Source organism: Gossypium arboreum, chromosome 13, assembly GCF_025698485.1.
Source record: "Gossypium arboreum isolate Shixiya-1 chromosome 13, ASM2569848v2, whole genome shotgun sequence".
Taxonomy (NCBI): Eukaryota; Viridiplantae; Streptophyta; class Magnoliopsida; order Malvales; family Malvaceae; genus Gossypium; species Gossypium arboreum.
In genome coordinates, this window is record NC_069082.1 from 122586384 (window position 1) to 122597073 (window position 10690).

Here is a 10690-nt window from a genome sequence, read left to right on the forward strand (position 1 = left end):
GCAACCCAACACGTTAGAGCACGATTCCGCGAATTGCTAAATATCGAACTTCGTCTTCGTCTTAAAATTTTTTGAATGATTAATTATAAAGCTAGTTGAAGACATGTTAATTCGATTTGAAATAAAATGAAATTAACCATAAAATTTGGGTTTTTAGAGAACTACCTTTCAAAAATCAAATGAAACGATGATATGGGGGTGAAGGCATATATGGTGATACGATGCTCATTGAATAAGAGTATCGATTAAATAGCAGAATAAGCAATTAATCTAAAAATTGTGACCTAATTTCGATCATGTATGAATAATAACTAACAAGATGGGTACCATGCAAGGAATGTATATGTATATGTATATAAAACAACCAATATAGTATATGCAAAACAAAATGGAATTTAGAAGTCGAAGTGGTGTGAGATTAACAAACTCATATAGCATAAGTTGACAAGCTTGTATAAAAAACTTGGAACACACATAACTATTGAAATAGATACTAGAAGATGAAAGTTTGAATTAAATCGTATGTAAAATGATTAGAACACAAATTCATTTAAAAGTCGGCAAAGTATGATAATTTAGATAAAATGATGCAAAATAATGCTAAAGAATGCACAAAATAAATTTATGAAACATATGTACATGGAAGTTTATAAAAAAGTGGCATGAGATTAATAATAAGACATATATATAATCTCAAAATAGTCTAAGAGTTATACGCATACCCTTATATCATAATATTTAGATAATAAGCTATATGTAAAACACAAAAACAATATGATATATGAATACACTCAAAAAAATAATAATTTTATAAGTATTCAAAAGGAAGTTTCCAAGAATTATTTTGTGTATATAGAGAATATTTAATAAATCAAAAACGAAAAGTGTTTTAAAATAAGAAGTCTATTAGGTAATAAACATATTAATATACAAATATACGTGCCTAAAAGTAAGTACATGCAAAAATAGATATAGAGTCAAAAGCCATTATGTATAAAAATAGTTAATCATTATTATAATATATACATGCGTATAATAATATAAATGAAACAAATATTTAAAATGTATAAAACATGACGTTAACATGATAAAAATCTTCGAAATAACTGTACAAATAAACAAATAAGAATAAAAGGGTTATAAGCTAAAAGGATTTAATTAGAATCGATCCAAAACCAAAGAGATAATCTGAAAATAAAGTAATAAAAGAAAGGACCATCGCATGATGCGCGCAAATGTATAGGGCTCAACTGAAATATTCCAGCTCTCAAAATGCCACGTTGGAGCACAGGCCAAATTGTAAACGCACACGAATTGCAGGGGCAATTTTTTAAAAAATGAAACGCAAATATGAGCTGATTGAACTGAGGCGCGAAAGGAGAGGGACCGATGTTGAAAATATCCCCTCACCGCGAAAACGCGCGGATCCCAAGGGCTAAGAATCGGGTCGGATCGGGCATAAAGGGGGTGGCCTAGACGGTGTCGTTTTTACTCCTTTAAAAGGACTAAAATCAGTCAAATGCGGCCGATCCTGCTTACCCCCCTTTTCTTCTCATTCGACGAACCCTAGATCCCCTCTCATCAAATGCCAAGCCGCCATCGTAGATGACCAGCACCCTTAGGCTATGCGCGACCGCTTTATGGCCTTGGAGTTCTCCTTAAATCTCCGATTTCGGCGAAGCGAAGGAGAACCGATGGCCTATTTTCAAGGTAAGGTTTCATTTTCATTTTCTTTTTATTTAGACACTAAAAAGAAAGAAAATCAACGGGAATGGACGAGAATAAAGCGTAATAAACCCAGAAACTTAGGAACAGAAATCACCTTTTCTTTTTTTGGTTTTCTATTGCTTCTGTATACGTGGGTTCGTAACCCTTACATTTACTGAGAACTATGGCTTTATAGCCGAAGGAAAAAAAGAAAAGGAAACTAAATTAAAATGCCATTTTCATTTGCTATTCTGCTATTTTGTTCGTGTTTGCTGCCGTTTTGTTTGTCTTTTTTGCAGGTAGAGCACGGGGCTGTGAGTTGGCGCTCGGGTATGGGTTCAGAGACTGAGGCGACGTGTGGCGCATGTTGGCCCTTGGCACGAGGGTATGGGGCGATGGCGATGTGATGGGCGATTGAACTTGGGGCTAGGGTTTGTCAGCTGAGGAGTTTTAGGACTAGTTGGGCTAGGGTTAGTTTTGGGCTTGGGTATATCGGGCTGTTATATTTGTTTATGGGCCCGGGCAATATTGGGTCTGTACAGCTGCCCCTCTTTGCTCATTGTCGTGTAACGAGAATAGAGCAAAGATTATAAAAGGACCAATTTTGCCCGGGCTCGCCGAGTCATGAGTTCCTGATCCTTGATCTTCTTTAAATGGCCTCTTGATGGCTTCAATCTGCTTTACTGCATCTCAAGAATGCGATATCTGCTATCTTTGGTCTGCTCTCCTGTCAACACAGAGACGCCAAACCTGTTATCTTCAACTTGTTCCCTATAAACACAGGGATGCCAAATCTACTTTCGATTTGTTTTCTGACAATACAAAGATGCCAAATCATCTTAGATTTGCTTCAATGAAATCATCTGAAGGTTGGATCTGCTATGTATCTGTTCAATATGGAGAATTTGATCCGACCCTACTGCAACTTTATAGGTATAGGACTCGTAATTCGTAGCTTTGATCTGTTTCACTGCAACTCCAGGTAAATAAGATCCACTATCTTCAGCCTGCCCCATCACAATTTCAAGGAGATGAGACTCGTGATTTCAACTTACCCCGCTGCAACTTTAGGGAGATAAGGTTTGTTTGGATCTGCTCTACTGCAACTTCAGAGCGGTAAGATCTGTGATTTTCAATCTACTCCACTGAAACTTCAAGGAGATCTGCTGTGGCTTTTAGCCGCTCCAATGCCATTTCAGGGAGAAGATATTTGATTTTCAGCCTGTTACCCTACTACTTAGGGGGTTAAGGCCCATCATTTTCGATCTATTTCCCTGCTGCTTAGGGGGTTAAGATCTATAAATTTGCCTGTTTCCCTACTACTTAGGGGGTTGAGGCCCTTCGTCTTCGATCTGTTTTCCTACTGCTTAGGGAGATAAGATCTGTAATTCAACCTGTTACCCTACTGCTTAGGGGTTTAAGGTTCTTCGTTTTCGATTATCTCCACTAATGCTTAGGGAGATAAGATTTGTAATTCGATATGTTACCCTACCGCTTAGGGGTTTAAGACCCTTTGTCTTTGATCTGTTTCCCCACTACTTAGGGGGATAAGGTCTGCAATTCGGTTTGTTACCCTACTGCTCAGGGGTTTAAGACCCTTCATCTTCGATCTGTTTCCCTACTGCTTAGGGGTTTAAGACCCTTCGTCTTCGATCTGTTTCCCTACTGCTTAGGGGTTAAGATCTGTAAATCTTCAGCCTGTTACCCTACTGCTTAGGGGTTAAGGCTTGTAAATTCAGCTTGTTACCCTACTGCTTAGGGGGTTAAAGCTCATCATATTCGATCTATTTCCCTACTGCTTAGGGGGTCAAGATCTGCGAATTCGCCGATGTTGCTACACCATCCTCCAGGGGTATTATCTATAGAATCGGTTCCAGGTAACCATGCTTATGCCACATAATTAGGATGCTATGATCGAAATGAATCAAATGCTCCTAACTAGACGTGTTATGAATGATATATGAATGAAAATGTCATTTTTTGATTTTTTTTTTTTAAATTGGTATTATTCTGCCTTTCCTTCGACTGGTACCTCTGGTAGAAAACCCCAAGAATGATCACGATCTGGGCTATTCTTCCTCTAACGTTTCTAACCCTTAAATCTGGGTAATTCAAACCAATTAATCCCGTTTCAGGTCCTTGTATCATTTAGAAGCTTTTCAGAGTAATATGAAAAACTCTTTTATGAATATTATTAGTCCATTAATCATCATTTCGATGAAAAACACTTGACAAAGGTTGTCGCATTAGACAAAATGGAATTTTATTTGAGAACAAAACTCAAAATGAATAGGGTAATCAAGATAGTAAATTTGCTAAGACACAAAATGAGAACTAACGAATTAATCGAGATAGCACATTCTGCCAAAAAAATGTAAAGTGAATGAGATAAGAATAAGTGTCCCAGATATCGTAGTATGAACTTCTCTGCACAAATTTCTCGAGGACCCTTTGAACTCGGTATGCGTTGGAAGATCAAGAGTATTTTGTCGATGCCCCAAGATGTAGCATCCCTCCCTCCTATTAATTCAGAGAAGGCAAAACTACCGCATGCCCCATGTTCGAATCAAAATTTGAATTGCCCATTCCTGGGTTTTCAATTCAAATCCCTTTGGTCTCAAAGCGCCCTTTCACGGGTTTTCACCTTGGCCTCTCCCCCTTTTTTTTTTTTTTTTTTTTTTTAGGTAAAGTACCTCTTGACTGAATCCGAATTAACGGGATTAGGTAGGCTCTTGCCATCCATCTCGGTCAAAATCAGAGCCCCTCCAGAGAAAGCCTTCTTTACCACATAAGGTCCCTCCCAATTCGGCATCCATTTTCCTCTGAAGTCCTTTTGTATGGGAAGGATCTTTTTCAATACGAGGTCTCCTTCATGGAATTCTCTAGGCGAACCTTCTTATTGTAAGCCCGCATCATTCTCTTTTGATACATTTGACCATGACGGATAGCCTTTAGTCTCTTTTCCTCAATCAAGTTCAACTGGTCGACGAGATCGGATCCATTTCGCTTCATCTAACTTTAGTTAAAGCACACGTAAAGAGGGAATCTCGACCTCAATAGGCGTAACCGCCTCCATTCCATAAACTAAAGAGAATGGTGTTGCCCGGTAGATGTTCTCGACCGACGTCCAGAGGCATATCTGTGGCAAATGGTAATTTCTCGTGCCAATCTTTATAGGTCTCATCATTTTCCTATGATTTTCTTTATATTTTTATTGGCCGCTTCATCGCACCATTCATCTTTGGGCGATACGGTGACGAGTTATGATGTTTAATCTTGAACTGGCTATAGACCTCTGTTATCGTGCTATTATTCAAGTTCAGTGCATTGTCCGATATGATTCGCTCAGGCATCCCATATCGACATATGATTTCTTTCTTCAAGAACTTACTGACTGCCGACTTTGTGACGTTGGCGTAAGAAGTGGCCTCCACCCATTTGGTGAAGTAATCTATAACCACAAAGATGAAACGATGTCCATTAGATGCCTTTGGTGAGATTGGCCCAATGACATCTATGCCCCACATGGAGAAAGGCCATGGAGAAGTCATGACGTGAAGGGGTGAAGGAGGTACATGAATTTTATCTCCATAGATTTGGCATTTATGGCACTTCTTGGCATAGTTGATGCAATCTCCTTCCATAGTAGACCAATAATATCCGAATCTCATGATCTGTCTGGCCATGGTGAAACTATTAGCATGCGTCCCACAGACGCCCTCGTGAACCTCTTCTAGGATTTGTTTAGCCTCGACAGCGTCCACACATCTTAGGAGCACTTGGTCTTTTCTTCTTTTATACAGGATTTCTCCATCCAAGACATAGTCACTGGCCAACCTTCTTAATGTCCTCTTGTCATTCTCAGTCGCTTGGTCTGGGTATTCACGACTCTTCACATATCGTAAAATATCCTGATACCAAGGATGGTCATCTTTCTCTTCCTCTTCTTCGATGTTGCAGCAATAAGCCGGAGCCGCATAAATGCTCATTTGGATAGGCTTCATATCCTCTTGCTTGTTCACTTTGATCATAGAAGCTAAAGTTGCCAAGGCATTAGCCATCTGGTTTTCATCTCGTGGGAGATAGCAGAAAGTGATATCGTCAAACTCCTCGATTAACTCAAGAACCAGTCTTCGATAACTGATCAGCTTGGGATCTCTTGTCTCCCATTCACCTTTAAGCTGATAGATCACTAGCGCAGAATCTCCGTATACCTCTAATACTTTTATTTTACGTTCTATGGCTGCACGGATGCCCATGATGCATGCCTCGTATTCCGCCATGTTGTTTGTGCAGTCAAAATCTAATTTACTAGTGAAAGGATAATGATCTCCGTTTGGGGATACCAAGACTGCCCCGATTCCATTACCTATAGCATTTGAAGCTCCGTCAAAATTCAGCTTCCAAGGGTGGTCTTCTTGAGAGTCTTCTTCTGCGGTTGCAACATACATTAGATCTTCATTCGGGAAATCAAAGCTCAATGGCTCATAATCTTCTAGAGCTCTACTGGCCAGAAAGTCTGCTATTGCACTCCCCTTTACAGCCTTTTGATTCACATAGACTATGTCGAACTCAGAAAGTAGAATTTGCCAACGAGCCATTCTTCCGTTCAAAGCGTTTGATTCCATCATGTATTTCAAAGGGTCCAGTTTTGAGATGAGCCAAGTTGTGTGATACAACATGTATTGCCTCAGTCTTCGGGTTGTCCAAATCAAAGCACAACACAACTTCTCGATCGACAAATATCTCGTTTCACATTCAGTGAATTTCTTGCTGAGATAGTATATTGCTCTTTCTTTTCTTCCAGTCTCGTCATGTTGGCCTAGCACGCATCCCATGGAATTCTTAAACACTGTCAAATATAATATCAGTGGTTTATCTGGGCAAGGTGGCATTAGTACTGGAGCATTGGACAGGTAACGCTTGACCTTGTCAAAAGTTCTCTGGCACTCCTCATCCCAAACACCTGGATTATGCTTCCTAAGGAGACGAAATATCGGGTCACATTTTTCATCGGGCCAGAGATGAACCAAAGCGATGTAATTCACCTTCCTAGGAAACCTCGAACTTCTTTTTGAGTACGTGGTGGAGGTAATTCTTGTATAGCCCCGACTTTATCCGGGTCGATCTCAATTCCTTTTCATCGACCACAAATCCCAACAGCTTTTCTGACCGGGCTCAAGGTACACTTTATGGGTTGAGTTTTAGTTGGAACTTTCTTAACCTTAAGAATAGTTTCCTCGGGACTGCACATGCTCATTTTCTGTTCTGGATTTTGCAATCATGTCATCGACGTAAACTTCGATCTCCTTGTGCATCATATCATGGAATAAAGTTACCATGGCTCTCTGATATGTTGCTCCCGCATTTTTTAGCCCAAATGGCATAACTTTATAACAAAATATTCCCCACATGGTTACGAATGTGGTCTTTTCCATATCTTCCGGATGCATCTTTATCTGGTTGTATCCCGAGAAGCTGTCCATGAACGAGAAAAGTGAGTAACCCGCCGTGTTATCCACTAATGTATCAATGTGAGGCAACGGAAAGTTATCTTTTGGGCTGGCTTTGTTTAGATCCCGATAATCTACGCACATCCGTACCTTTCCATCTTTCTTAGGAACTGGGACTATATTGGCCACCCATTCTGAGTACTTAACCACTTGTAAGAAACCGGCGTCGAACTGCTTCTTGACCTCTTCTTTTATTTTTAACAAAACATCGGGTCTCATCCTTCTGAGTTTCTGTTGAACTGGCTTGCATTCTTCCTTTATAGGGAGTCGATGTACCACGATATCGGTATTCAATCCGGGCATGTCTTTATATGACCAGGCGAAGACATCCTTAAATTCCCGGAGTAACTCGATGAGGTCTCGCTTTGTTTCTGGAGCGATACTAGCTCCAATTTTCACCTCTTTTTCTTCTCCTAAGCTCACAATTTCCACCGACTCTTTGTGAGGTAAGATTTGTTTCTCCTCTTGTTCTACCATTCGTAACAAATCAGGAGATAGGCCACAATTTTGGTCATCTTCAAAATCCTCCGTGTCCTCCATACACAAGTATTGTTCGAAAGGAATCTCTGAGTCATTGGCAATATCGCTCATATCATTGATATCTGGGGACCTGTTATGGATGAAGAAAGAAATCCAAAGAACAAATGAATCTAAGAATATTTTATTTGTATGGTATGATTATGAACGAATTGGAAAGAATAAAAGAATATTCACTCAAGATGATACGCAAAAATGCATTTTTCATTGAAATAACGATATTTGGACATATGCCTATTTCATAAAAGGATTCTTACTGCCCCTAGGCTTAGAGCAATAAGCTTGTTTTGAACATTACTCGAGTTAACCCTAAAAGTTACAGGATCTCCTCCACGGTCCAATTGTTCAAAACGCCTGTGGATGTAAGGCTAATTCCACTAAATTTTCTTCAGCTTTCCCTTCAGATATGGCGTTAATGCTCAAACTTTCCAATACTTCTTCGGCGGGCTCTTTCCTTGTCGATCTTCCTTTAGGGTGAATAGTCCCACCTGAGACGAATGTTTTGGATAAATGAGGGAAGGTCATCGGCTCCCACTTGACCTCTTCACAGCACAAACGCGCTCTCCTCATCTCTTGCCTTTTCTCCAGCTCTTTCTTTTTTTGCTTCGCATCTGGCTTGAATCCTAAGCCAAAGCGGTCTCGTTTTTCCTTCAACACTGGTACATCGATCCTTCCTTGGAGGTATCTTCCAAGTCCTTTCCCTGGCAAAGCTCCTTTGCCAACAGTTAATCGTAGGCCCATCCTTGTGGTCTTGGATATTCTAGGTGCTGGGATCCTGTTTCCTTCAACGATGAATGTAGCATTAACAAATTCTAGTGATCGAAAAGAACACTCTATCGCCTCATCGTCTGTACTTACGTACGGTGCATCACTGGTGAGAGATGCAATGATATCTTCCTCCGCGTTTATCGTTACCAACCTACCTTCAGTTACCAACTTTAACTTTTGGTGTAGGGACGACGGCACTGCCCCTGCCGAGTGAATCTATGGTCTCCCCAACAGACAATTTTATGATGGCTTGATGTCCATTACCAAGAAGTCTACCTCGTATGTATTTGGGCCAATCAAGAGAGGTATCTCGATCCTTCCCATCACTTTTCTTTCCGTACCGTCGAATGCCCTCACAACGTTTTGACATGTCTTCATGTGAGAGTTATCCACTGGCAACTTATTTAACGTGGACAAGGGCATGACATTCAATGCCGATCCATTATCAATCAATACCCCCGGCAATGTGTATCCTTTGCAGCGAGTGGTAATGTGTAGGGCCTTTGTAGATCCCATGCCTCCCGATGGTATTTCATCATCATTAAAGAAAATAAAATTATCCGCGCTGATGTTATTGACTAGGCGATCGAGTTTGTTGACAGAGATGTCATCCGCAACATATGTTTCATTTAAAACCTTCATCAATGCATTTGGTGAGTATCTCGAACTCAAGAGCAAGGCTAGTACGGATATCTGAAAGTGGTTGTTTGTGCAATTGCTCCACAACGTCAGACTCATTGTGTTTTAAGAATTTTAAGAATTCCTTAGCCTCTTTTTCGATTCTGAGCTCATTGACAGTGATTCAGTCTGGTCGTCTTTTCCTTTTCTTGTTCAATGACCACGGATTTTCCTTTAGCTGATTCTGCCTTTGTGTTCGGAGTATAACGCCTTCCACTGCGTGTATAAAAACCCTCGTCTTGACCTTTCTCAAAAGCGACAACTGGATTCTCCCCTCCCGGGATCGTTACATTGCAGTCGTAATTCCAAGGAACCCTTTTGCTATCCTTATAAGGGAAAGCAATGGGCTTTTGAATTATGACCTTTGGCGCAATTGGTACTCCGACTTCACTGACTCTTGGTCGGGATATAATTACGACCGGGTGATTGACCCCTCGGACATTGTTGGTTGGCCCTTGCTCTGACGTGCACACATCTTCTCCCTCGAGGCCCTCAGTATACTCAAAGAATTCAATCTCTTTATTTTCCATTAATATCTGTACCATTTCCCTGAATTCATTGCACTCCTGGATCTCATGACCCTCTTCGTTGTGATATTCGCAGTAGTATCTTACTCCTTCGGGCTTCTCCCCTAAACCTTGTGTAAGTAAACCTTCTTCTACCATTTTCTTCCAAACCCACTTCAATGGAGTCTTTACCTCTGATATATCTATCTTGGTTCTCCTCCCTTCATTTTCGACTATCGCGTTTACCCCTTCATCTGAATGACTGGGTAACGGATTTCCCGCCACATTAGGTCCTGTGGGATCATCGAACTTCACAATGCCCATCTTTATGAACCTTTCGATCAATTTCTTGAAGGCCGTGCGTTTTCAATTGTGTGTCCCGAGATTCTCGCATGGTATTCGCATTGAGCGCTTCGCCATACCACCGAGGGAATTGAGGTTGCATGGGTTTTAGGTAAAATGGGGACACTACATGTACGTCGAATGTGTTCTTGTAAAGCTCCCTATCGTCATTGGAATTGGCGTGAATTGAACTCTTTCGTGTTAGGCCTTGGGTTGGAATCTCGCCTTGTAGGGCCACGATGGCTAGTAGTCACCTTGCCTTAGTTGGCTCACTGTGGATGGCTTGGAATAACTTTTATTGTATATGCTTGCATTGTTTACTTCACTTTCTTTCCTTCTAGGAGCCGATCTTTTGGCACTTTCTCCGCTTCAATTTTCCCACATCTCACTGCGCTTTCTATCATCTCCCAGACATTACTATGTCAGAAGCTTTAGTAGCACTTCCTAACATGTGGTTAATGAATGGGGCCTTTAGAGTGTTGATAAATAGCATGGTCGTTTCCTTCTCCAAGAGGGGTGGTTGAACTTGCATCGCTATTTCCCTCCACCGTTGTGCATACTGTTGAAGGTTTCACTCGGCTTCTTTTCCATGTTTTGTAGGGTAATTCTGTTAGGTGCTATGTCCGTCACGTGACCGTA